Source organism: Phyllobates terribilis, unplaced genomic scaffold (genome assembly GCF_046119375.1).
Source record: "Phyllobates terribilis strain yellow unplaced genomic scaffold, ASM4611937v1 Scaffold_65__1_contigs__length_7625178, whole genome shotgun sequence".
Lineage (NCBI taxonomy): Eukaryota > Metazoa > Chordata > Amphibia > Anura > Dendrobatidae > Phyllobates > Phyllobates terribilis.
Window position 1 is genome coordinate 4,985,403 of NW_027362825.1, and position 11,979 is coordinate 4,997,381.

Sequence of the window (11,979 nt, forward strand, 5' to 3'; positions counted from 1 at the left end):
TGTTTTATTGTGTAAAAGCGCCAAAACATAAAAAAATATACAGTAAGTGTAGTATCGCTGTAAACCTACTGACCCGAAGAATAACGCTGCCTGATCACTTTTACCACACGCAGAACAGCATAAAAAAAAACCTCAAAAAACAATTCCTGAATTGTTGGTTTTTGTTAATTTTACCTCCCAAAAAACAGAATAGAAAGCGATCAAAAAATGTCCCGTACCCAAAAATGGTACCAATAAAAATGTCAACTCATCCCGCAAAAAACAAGCCGTCATGGAAAAATTATAGCTCTCAAAATATGGCGATGCAAAAACTAGATTTTGCAAAAAAAAAAACGTCTCTTAGTGTGTGACAGCTGTCAGTCATAAAAACCCGATATAAATCTGGTATCTCTGTAATCGCACCGACCTGAAGAATAAAGTAATCTAATCAGTTATATCACACTAGGAACGGTGTCAAAAAATAAATAAAACCAATTCTTCACCTGCTACTGATTTGTTTATTATGTCTCCCAAAGATCGCAGTATAGCTCGGCACACATTTATCCTGCGCTCTGCGCTGAGCACTTACGCCAGAGTTTCCGTGTAAATCTCTGAAATATGTGATTCAACCGGAACCCATGACGGAAGATTCCCTGTAATGAGGCAGATATAGGCCACTGTGGATGCCGTCTGGCCTGTGATCCCACGGTGTCATTTGTTTTAGGCGTGCATAAAAGTGCGGTTGGCCACAGTTTTGTGCACTTCTGAAAAAAAGGACACCACTAAACAGAGGCCAGACGGAGTCCAGAGTAACTCTGCTGCCTCATTACAGTGAATGGATCCCGCAAGGGTTTCATCTGAATTACATCACTTGGAAATTTAGATGGAAACCCCGATGTAAGTGCTCAGCCTAGAGCGCCGGATAAATGTTACGTAAAATGTTCCCAATAAAAACTTCAACTCAGTCCTCAAAAAAAGCTAGTCCCCACTCAGGTCCGTCATCTGTTAAAAATATAAGGGACTTCCAAGTTACTGGTAGCAGAAAGGCTCTAGAAAAGCAAAATGGCCCTTGCCCCCAAAAAGAAATTCAGAAAATTTTGTGCTCCCAAATCCAAATGCCTATTCTACAATAATTTGTTCTCCAATTGTCGAATAGCGCTCCGTCCCCCCCAGATCTCGCCGTATGGCTGAGTGGTACGATACAGCCACATAAGGGGTATTGCCACTTTTAGAAGAAATTGTGTGACACATTTTGGCACCATTTTTACCCATTGCCCTGTGTGAAAATGTAAAATCTGAGGGTAAAACATTTTTTTTGTGGTAAAAATATAATTATGCTTTTTTCACTGCCCAATGGTATAAATTTAAAAATTAAAAAATACTCACTACTTCCCTAGATGAATTCCTTGAGAGGTGTAGTTTACAAAATGGGGTCACTTGTGGGGGTTTCTGCTGTTTCGGCATGTCAGCGACTCTTCAAATGTGACATGGTGTCTGCTGCCTATCCCAGCCAACATAGTGCTCCTTTCTCTTCCGAACCCTGCCGTACACCAAAGCAGTGGTTTTCCCCCACAAATGGGGTATCAGCGTACTCAGGAGAAATTGTACAACAAATTTCATGGTGCAATTTATCCTGTTACCCTTATGATAATGCAAAATTAGGGGATGAAAAACATTTTTTGTGGGAAAAATGTGAAAATTTTATTTTTATGGCTCAATATTATAAACTTCTGTGAAGCAGCTGGGGGTGCAAGGTACTCACCACACATCTAGATAAGTTCCCTAAGGGGTCTAGTTTCCAAAATGGTGTCACTTGTGGGGGGTTTCCACTGTTTAGGCACATCAGGGGCTCCCCAAATGCAGCATGGCGTCCGCTAATTATTCAAACAAATTTTACATTCAAAAAGTCAAATGGCGCTCCTTCCCTTCCAAACCCTGCCGTGCACCCAAACAGTGGTTTGCCTCCACATATGGGGTATCGGCGTGTTCAGGAGAAACTGCACAACAAATTTCATGGTGCAATTTATCCTATTACCCTTATGATAATGCAAAATTAAGGGATGAAAAACGTTTTTGTGGGAAAAATGTGAAAATTTTATTTTTACAGCTCAATATTATAAACTTCTGTGAAGCACTTTGGGGTTCAAGGTGCTCAGCACTCATCTAGATATGTTCCCTAAGGGGTCTAGTTTCCAAAATGGCGTCACTTGTGGGGGGTTTCCACTGTTTAGGAACATCAGGGGCTCTCTAAACGCAACATGCCGTCTGCTAATTATTCTGGCAAATTTTACATTCAAAAAGTCTAATGGCGCTCCTTCCGTTCCGAGCCCTGCAGTGCGCCCAAACAGTGTTTTTCCCTCACATATGGGGTATCAGCGCGCTCAAGAGAAATTGTACAAAAAATTTTGGGGTCCATTTTTTCCTGTTACCCCTGTGAAAATAAAAAAAATTGGGTCTAAAGTAACATTTTTGTGAAAAAAGTTAAATGTTAATTTTTTTCTTCCACATTCCAAAAATTCCTGTGAAGCACCTGAAGGGTTAATAAAGTTCTTGAATGTGGTTTTGAGCACCTTGAGGGGTGTAGTTTTTAGAATGGTGTCACTTTTGGGTATTTTCTGTCATAAAGACCCCTCAAAGTGACTTCAAATATGATATGGTCCCTAAAAAAATGTTTTTGTAAATTTTGTTGGAAAAATGAGAAATCGCTGGTCAACTTTTAACCCTTATAGCTCCCTAACAAAAAAAATTTTGGTTCCAAAATTGTGCTGATGTAAAGTAGACATGTGGGAAATATTATTTATTAACTATTTTGTGTGACATATCTCTCTGATTTAAGGGCATGAAAATTCAAAGTTTGAAAATTGCAAAATTTTCAAAATTTTCGCCAAATTTCTGATTTTTTCACAAATAAACGCAAGTGATATCAAAGAAATTTTACCACTATCATGAAGTACAAAATGTCACGAAAAAACATTCTCAGAATCAGGGGAATCCGTTGAAGCGTTCCAGAGTAATTACCTCATAAAGTGACAGTGGTCAGAATTGAAAAAATTGGCCCGGTCACGAAGGCAAAAACAGGCTCTGGTGCGAAGTGGTTAAAGCAAAAATAATGACGACCCTGCTCGTAAGAGCTTACAATCTACAATGATGGATAAGAGCCCCTGATTCCAGTAATGTATCACATACTGTGCAGCTTGTTGCAATTTCAATAAAATCAGTGATTTATCAGCAGGAGATTATCACTATAGGACATGTAATTCTAATAACCACACTCAAACCGCTGAATGGCAGCTTTCTGCCTATACAGTGTACTCAGAAAGCTGTCAATCAGCAGTTTGGGGGGTTATGCAAAGCTCAGCATTCAGAAAGCTGCTAGATCTGCAGCAGATAAAACAGGGATTTTATCAAAACTACAGCAAGCAGCCCAGCAACTGAAACGTTGCTGAATCAGGGTCTCTGTCCCTACATTATGCTTCTCTCAGATAACAGCAAATACCTGGTGACAGATTCCATTTAAAATCAGCAACAGGGCAAGTTCCAGCCCCATCCTGAATTTTGCCTTTATGGGAGAGAGGACATTGGTGTCTAAATGATGTAAAAATCATGTGCTCCAGCCTAGATGATCACCCTGTTTCCAGAAAGCATGTACATGTGCAGTGTATCATTTAACAGTTGTGATTTATGGCTGTTTTTAAAACCATTAAAGATGACCTATCACCGGGTCAAAAGTTTCCAGTTTTCGCCCCTTGTTTTATTCCCGCTGCTCCCCTCATTATTCCTTTTTTTTTAATCTGCCATACAATTCCAGAGATCTGGGATCTTTATGTTAGTGAAAATGTTTCTGTTTTTTGCCAAAGGGGTGTGGCTCACAGGATTCTCTGTGGGTGTGTCTTTAGGCTGCTCTGCGTTATTACCCTGCGAGCAACGCCCCCTTGGTAAAAGACAAAAAATTATCACTAAACAAAAATGCCCATATCTCAGGAACTGGATGGTGAATTTCAAAGAGCAAAAAGCGGTAAACTCAGGGGAACAGTGGGAATAAAATAGGGGCAAAAACTGCTCAGTTCTGACCTTGGGACGAGTCCTCGTGAAGGCGTTTCTCTGTACAGTAAAGTGCAGTATTTGGTCTGTTCTAAATACAATAAAAAGGTCTTATAACAAATTGTGGGTATTTGTACCCTGACTTCTCCACGCTTGTATAATGGTCAATATGCTGCTAGAACTTTCTATTTTCCCACTAGGAAAATAAATTTTTAGAACTGCCGGTGATATAACAATATAATTTTCTTTTAGTGAAACTTTTCTAGACCTCAGTTTACATTATCGAAGTTTACAGCTTATCACCAGCCGAAATAGCTCAGTTGGGAGAACGTTAAGGCCCCGTCACACTAAGCGATGCAGCAGCGATCCCGACAACGATACGACCTGTCAGGGATCATTGCTGCATCACTAATACATCGCTGGTGAGCAGTCAAACAGGCATGCTCACCAGCGATCAGGGGAGCAGCGACATCGTGGAAAGGATCGTTCCACGATGTCCTGCTGCCGTTACCAGCCTGCTGTTTAAGCAGGAGCAGGCTGGTAACTATGGTAAACATCGGGTTACTAAGTGCGCGTGTGCCCCTAGTAACCCGCTGTTTATCATGGATACGACTCTGCTAAGGTGAACGGTAGCCTCGCACACCGTAGCAGAGTGGTATCCATGGTAAACAGCGTGTTACTAAGTGTGCGCGTGCCCCTAGTAACCCGCTGTTTACCATGGTTACCAGCCTGATCGTTGGTCCCGCTGGTCACACACAGCGATGTGTGCTGGCCAGCGGGAGGCCAACGACCAAAAAATGGTCCAGGACACTTTGCAGCGATCAGCGACATCACAGCAGGGGCCTGATCTTTGCAAAGTGTCACACATAGTGACATCGCTGGTGAGGTTGCTGGTGAGTCACCAAAACCGTGACTCAGCAGCGATATCGCTAAGTGAGACGGGGGCTTGAGACTGAAGATCTAAAGGTCCCTGGTTTGATCGCGGGTTTCGGCATATGGAGAGGTATTTTTTTAAAGAATAATTTTACATTTTCTATTGCATTGATTTTTTTCCAGGACTCCACAATTCACAGATCATAAAGACACTTAATATCATAATCTTAAAAATGGCAATCATGGTTTACAAATCTGTAATGTGTGCACCTGATACTGACATCTAGTGGACACTAAGACAACTGCAACATTTTATTACTAATTGTTATTTACAAATCAAAACTAAACTAATAAAAAATCCAAAAATGTATATGACACTTTCTCATGCAAGGCTAAAATGCCTATTTTTATTTTTTGCTGATACGTAGATGTCTAGTTTTGTTGGAGTTTTTTTATTAGTATTTTGTGTTATAAGGAATATGTATTGCAGCAAAGAAAAAAATATTTTTTAATTTCCTTACTAATTTGAATGGCATAAAAATAAAGGTCCAGACTGTGTTCACATGATGCCTTCCCAATGCATTTTTTGCTGTAAACTTAAAAAATACAGTAAAAGCACATCAGTTTTACTGCGGTGTCATTTTTGTTTGGGAATGCATTGTGTGAACAAGTTCTTAGGGTGAATCCAGTGGTGTTTTTCCAAAATATAGGACCCTCAAAGTCACTTCAACACTGACTAGGTCTGTGAAAAATAGAACTTGGAAATTTTCTTAAATTTTCTTAAAAAAGAAAATTAAATCTTGCTGCTAAATTTTAACCTTTCTAACATCCTAACGAAATAAAAGGAGGTTTGGGAAATGATGCTGACATAAAGTAGACACCTAGGAAATGTTATTTATTAACTTGTTTGGTTGTCTGACTAGTTGATTTTAGGATATAAGCAGTTAAAGTTAAAAAATTGGTAACATTTAAAAATTTTCAGCAAACTTTAGATATTTTCACAAGAAAAACTAAAAACATATTGACCTCAATTTGCCGTTAATATAAAGTACAATGTGTCACGAAAAAACACTTTCAGAATCACAGGGATATGTTAAGCATTACAGTGTTATTATCACATAAAGTGACACGTGTCAGTTTTTAAAAAATGTGGCTTTGGTCGTTAAGCTCAAAATTGGCTCCATCACTAAGGAATTAGAAATGCATATTGAAATAAAATAAATCATGATATATTTCCTTTAATCACAAGTAATGCTCATCTTTCTACTGCTTATCTTAGAAAGTGTTAATTTACTTAAACCATCCGAAGTCAGGATGGCCGAGCGGTCTAAGGCGCTGCGTTCAGGTCGCAGTCTCCTCTGGAGGCGTGGGTTCGAATCCCATTTCTGACATCAGTTCTTCTTCTTCCTGACATTGTACAGCTTCTCTCCTGTTATTGATTAGTACATGTTAGAACACTTAATAACACTGAAATCTTATATAGAATTTATATGGTAATGCAGCATTGAGTCACGGAATCAAGAATTGAATAAATGTTTATTTGTGTGATAACACCTTTAACCCTTTCCCTGCCGTTGTATATCGTAATGAGAATATGATGACGCCTAATCCTACCTATTCTGTGATCCGACCCCATATCGTGTCGACAATCAGTGATGACCTGTCTGATCACATTCCTTACTTTACAGCGCAGTTATGTGAGCACTAACACCTGTATATACGGGAATATAGATATACAGAGCTTTACTACATTACTGCAAACAAAATAAACCAATCCCTGTGTGGTATTAAAAGAATAAAGGAACATCAGCTAAAAAAACAAAACAATTTGTAATGAAAAATTGCAGTTGTCACATTGGCCACTAGAGATCAGTATGGTCAGACTAGGATCTTTGGTGTACACAGGTGGAACTGACTCTAGGGGTCACACAACAGCTATATGCAAATATCTTTTTGGCCTTTTCCTCGTTATAGTGGAGGAACAACTGTAAAATACAAAAGGGTGGCAGTGGTGACGTAGGACACAATTACTATCGTTATGCCCAAGGCTCAGGGGCACACTGGGGGCCCACCCGAGGATTCCTTGTTGACCGGTGGGCCAGTCTGAGCCCAGATATCTATACCACATGTAGGTTACAGACTTGTAAACGAATATCAACATTTTTATAGCTTGTGATCAGAGGCGTATCTAGGGCTTTGGTTCAGTGTGGGCGAAACTTCTAAGTGGGCCCCTAACCAGGTAACCCTGATTACAAAAATAGTGGCGCACCCAGATAGTGGATGTAGGAGAACCTCAGCAGATGACAGCGCTGTTACTGAAAATAATCTCTATACAAAGACCAGCACTGCTATTACCGCCATATGGTGACATATTGCTAGATTCCAGTCCTGCAGAATATATAAGAGATCACAGCACTGTTATATGTAGTAACTTACAGCTGACGTTCTTTCTGATTAAATTGTTCACTTTTCCCGTCTTTTCTATCTGGCCCAGACTGACACAACGACTTCTCCATCCAGGACTCAGACTCTCAGGTCTGCAGAGATCACAACAAAGACACATTTGACTCCTTACATTTCAGGCCCCGTCCCCATCTAGTCCCAACCTGCACAAACACCTCTTCCTGCTGATACCCCAATACTGAGCCTCTGTTGCTGTACGTGTCCATATTACTGCACCTTCTGTGTGCTCTCAAGATAGTAAAACAACCCTCTAGAATATAGTAATGCCATGTGCAAGTGCCCTAGAAAACAGTGACCAAATTTTGCCCCTTAGAAAGTAATAATGCCCTCTGTGTGCCCCTCTGACAGTCACAATAACCTGAGTTCCCCTATAACGATAAGTGCCCACTTAACATTTAATAATGTACTGAGTCTCCCCCTATATACAGCTCCCTATACACAGTATGATGCTCTCCTATACATAGTATAATGCCCCCTCACTGTATAGTACCCAACACACAGTATACTGACCCCTTAGTAGCCTCCAAACTGATGTCTCCAACACTGTATGATGGACCCCACACTGTGCAAAGACCCCACATTATCTCCCACACTGTATGATGGCCCCCACACTGTGAAAAGACCGCACATTATCTCCCACACTGTATGATGGCCCCCATAATGTGCAAAGATACCACATTATCTCCCACACAGTATGATGGCCCTCACACTGCACAAATACCCCACATTATCTCCCACATTTTATGATGGCCCCTACACTATACAAATGACCCCACATTATCTCCCACACATATGATGGCCCCTACACTGTGCAAAGACCCCACATAATCTCCCACACGGTATGACCCTAACTGTAATCCCCACACTGTACAAATAGCCTACATATAGTATAATGCGCCAGAAAGTCCTCAATATAGTACAGTGGTGGCCAAAAGTATTGGCACCCCTGCAATTCTGTCAGATAATACTCAGTTTCTTTCTGAAAATGATTGCAATCACAAATTCTTTGGTATTATTATCTTCATTTAATTTGTCTTCAATGAAAAAACACAAAAAGAATTGTCCTAAAGCCAAATTGGATATAATTCCACACCAAACCTAAAAAAAGGGGGTGGACAAAAGTATTGGCACTGTTTGAAAAATCATGTGATGCTTCTCTAATTTGTGTAATTAATAGTACCTGTAACTTACCTGTGGCACCTAACAGGTGTTGGCATTAACTAAATCACACTTGCAGACAGTTAACATGGATTAAAGTTGACTCAACCTCTGTCCTGTGTCCTTGTGTGTACCACATTGAGCATGGAGAAAAGAAAGAAAACCAAAGAACTGTCTGAGGACTTGAGAAACCAAATTGTGAGAAAGCATGAGCAATCTCAAGGCTACAATTCCATCTCCAAAGACCTGAATGTTCCTGTGTCTTCCATGCGCAGTGTCATCAAGAAGTTTAAAGCCCATGGCACTGTGGCTAACCTCCCTAGATGTGGATGGAAAAGAAAAATTGCCGAGAGATTTCAACGCAAGATTGTGCGGATGGTGGATAAAGAACCTCGACTAACATCCCAATAAGTTCAAGCTGCCCTGCAGTCCGAGGTTACAACAGTGTCAACCCGTACTATCCGTCGGCGTCTGAATGAAAAGGGACTGTATGGTAGGATACCCAGGAAGACCCCACTTCTTACCCCGAGACATAAAAAAGCCAGGCTGGAGTTTGGCAAAACTTAGAGGAGAAAACTAAAATGTTTTGGAAGAATGTTCTCTGGTCAGATGAGACAAAAGTCGAGCTTTTTGGGAAAAAGCATCAACATAGAGTGTACAGGAAAAAAAAAGAGGCATTCAAAGAAAAGAACACGGTCCCTACAGTCAAACATGGCGGATGTTCCCTGATGTTTTGGGGTTGCTTTGCTGCCTCTGGCACCGGACTGCTTGACCGTGTGCATGGCATTATGAAGTCTGAAGACCACCAACAAATTTTGCAGCATAATGTAGGGCCCAGTGTGAGAAAGCTGGGTCTCCCTCAGAGGTCATGGGTCTTCCAGCAGGATAATGACCCAAAACACACTTCCAAAAGCACTATAAAATGGTTTGAGAGAAAGCACTGGAGACTTCTAAGGTAGCCAGCAATGAGTCCAGACCTGAATCCCATAGAACACCTGTGGAGAGATCTCAAAATGGCAGTTTGGAGAAGGCACCCTTCAAATATCAGGGACCTGGAGCAGTTTGCCAAAGAAGAATGGTCTACAATTCCAGCAGAGCATTGTAAGAAACTCATTGATGGTTACCGGAAGCGGTTGTTCGCAGTTATTTTGGCTAAAGGTTGTGCAACCAAGTATTAGGCTGAGGGTGCCAATACTTTTGTCTGGACCATTTTTGGAGTTTTGTGTGAAATGATCAATGATTTGATTTTTGCTTCATTCTCTTTTGTGTTTTTTTCCCTGCAAGCAAATTAAATGAAGATAATAATACCAAAGAATTTGGGATTGCAATCATTTTCAGGAAGAAACTGAGTATTATCTGACAGAATTGCAGGGGTGCCAATATTTTTGCCCACCACTGTATAATGCACTCCCCATAGGTAGAGTCTGTAGGATAATCCCCCCCATAGGCAGTCTGTAGCATAGTAACCCCACCCCCCATAGGCAGTCTGTAGCATAATCCTCCCAGCCCCCCATAGGCAGTCTGTAGCATAATCCCACCCCACCTCCCATAGGCAGTCTGTAGCATAATCCCCCACCCCCTTAGGCTGTCTGTAGCATAATCCCCCCCATAAGAAAAAATAAATAAGCACAATACTCACCTCTTTCTCCTCCTAGTTCCCCCGCTGCTCTGAGCACCCGGCCCCCACACATCTTCAGCTCAGGGGGCCGAGTGCCAAGTGATGACATCAGTGACGTCAGACACAGAGGAAGCTATGGGAACTAATGGGAGAGGGAGCTCGCGGTTGCAGTGAATGGTGGGGGGGCCCGATGCTGGCACCGGGGGCCCCCCTCCTGCTCAAGGGCCCCATAGCGGCCGCCAGGCAATGCAGGGACATCGAGTCTCCTTGCTCTGTCCAGAGTGTAACTGTAGCGGCGTGCTGCTCACGCCACTACAGTTACAATAGTGTAGCTCCAGGTGGGCCCCCTCAGAGTGTGGGGCCCGGGGCAACCGTCCCACCCTGCCCCCGTGGTAGCTACACTACTGCTTGTGATTATTAAGTGTCGTATTGCTCTCCTACCTGAGGTCTAAGTTAGTGACAGCACCTCAAAGATAGATCACCTTTTCATATCTAGTGAGCGCACATGAATTGGCCAATTTGTGTGCTAAGTACCTAACAATTCATAAGTATAATGTATTTGTGAGTAATGTAGTCTAAAGGGAACCTGAACGACCTTTCCTACCAGTCTCCTTTGCAGCTCGGTTCCTGGTCGCTTCCCCTCATCCGCTGACAATGACTGACAGGTCTCTCCCTATATACACACGCTGAGAGAGACATATCATTCCAGAGGAGCGGGCGGGAGGAGCTGCAGGGACCAACCTTTTCCACTAGTCACTCATGAATCCTGGTCCCCGGCTGACTTTTAGGGTAGGGTCACAGGACCATTCTACATCTGAGAAAAACAGTCCTATTATTCTGATTCAGACTTTGATCATTTTCTCCACTCTCTCAGTCCCTGAAAATTGAAGCACACTCAGATGTCATCTGAGTGCGATCTGATTTTTTTCATGGACCTGTACTCGAATGAAAATTGGACATATCTCAGATTTTTTCAGTGGACTACTCAGTCTGGGGAAAAAATTGAACATGTGCACAGCCCCATAGAATATCATACGCACGAGAGCAATCAGTGAAAACCACAGATAGAACTCGTCCAAGAAAATCATTTGTGTGCAAGAGCCCTTATATTAGGTTTTTCTCTGAAATGCTGCAGTGTTTCAGAGTCACAATGTAGTTTTTGTTTCAAATACTTTTCCTTCATGTTTTTTTCACGATATTCGTTTTAATGAGAGCATTTGCCCCAAATGTGATGGAATTTATTACCATTTCCTTCCCTTTTCCATCTACTTTTTTCAGAGAATTCAATCTCGCCTTCTTAGAAGCAGCAGCCGGCCGGGTTTCTGCTTTTAAATATTTTCACTGATTTATGAAATAGAAAAAAGTCCAGGTAATGTGAGCAATCAGCCCCCACTAAGCCCCAGTGGCCTAATGGATAAGGCACTGGCCTCCTAAGCCAGGGATTGTGGGTTCGAGTCCCATCTGGGGTGCTTCATAAGCTTTTTCTCCAACATTTTTTTTCTTCCTACATTTCTTTATTGTCTCCATTATGTTAAGGGTAATGTTTGCACTAAGAGCAACTTTCTTGAATTTTACCAGTGATTGTCCTTTATCTACTATAAATTCAGGTATTGCTGATTGCATTATCGACTCTTCTACAAAGAGTTAATATCTTGGTAGAAAATGTATGGCGGGAAGGTCCAGTGGTTTGGAGCTATGTTCACACATCATGTTTTTTTCAACGTTTTTTGATGCATTTCTTTATGCAAATTTTCAGTTGCGTTTTACAGTACCAGCAAAGTCTATGAGATTCCAGAAATCTCATGCTCATATCATGTTTTTTTTTTCAGGATTTTGTGCCTTGGTTG

The 11,979-nt window shown here is 41.5% G+C and overlaps 2 non-coding genes across 2 annotated transcripts; both read left to right on the forward strand.

The window, feature by feature from the left end:
- Positions 1 to 6,201: 6,201 nt before the first annotated feature.
- On the forward strand, positions 6,202 to 6,284 carry TRNAL-CAG (transfer RNA leucine (anticodon CAG)). The gene has a single exon. It is a non-coding gene; the product is annotated as a tRNA-Leu (tRNA).
- A 5,244-nt stretch (positions 6,285 to 11,528) lies between these two features.
- TRNAR-CCU (transfer RNA arginine (anticodon CCU)) lies at positions 11,529 to 11,601 on the forward strand. Its single transcript has one exon. It is a non-coding gene; the product is annotated as a tRNA-Arg (tRNA).
- The last annotated feature ends 378 nt before the right edge of the window (positions 11,602 to 11,979 follow it).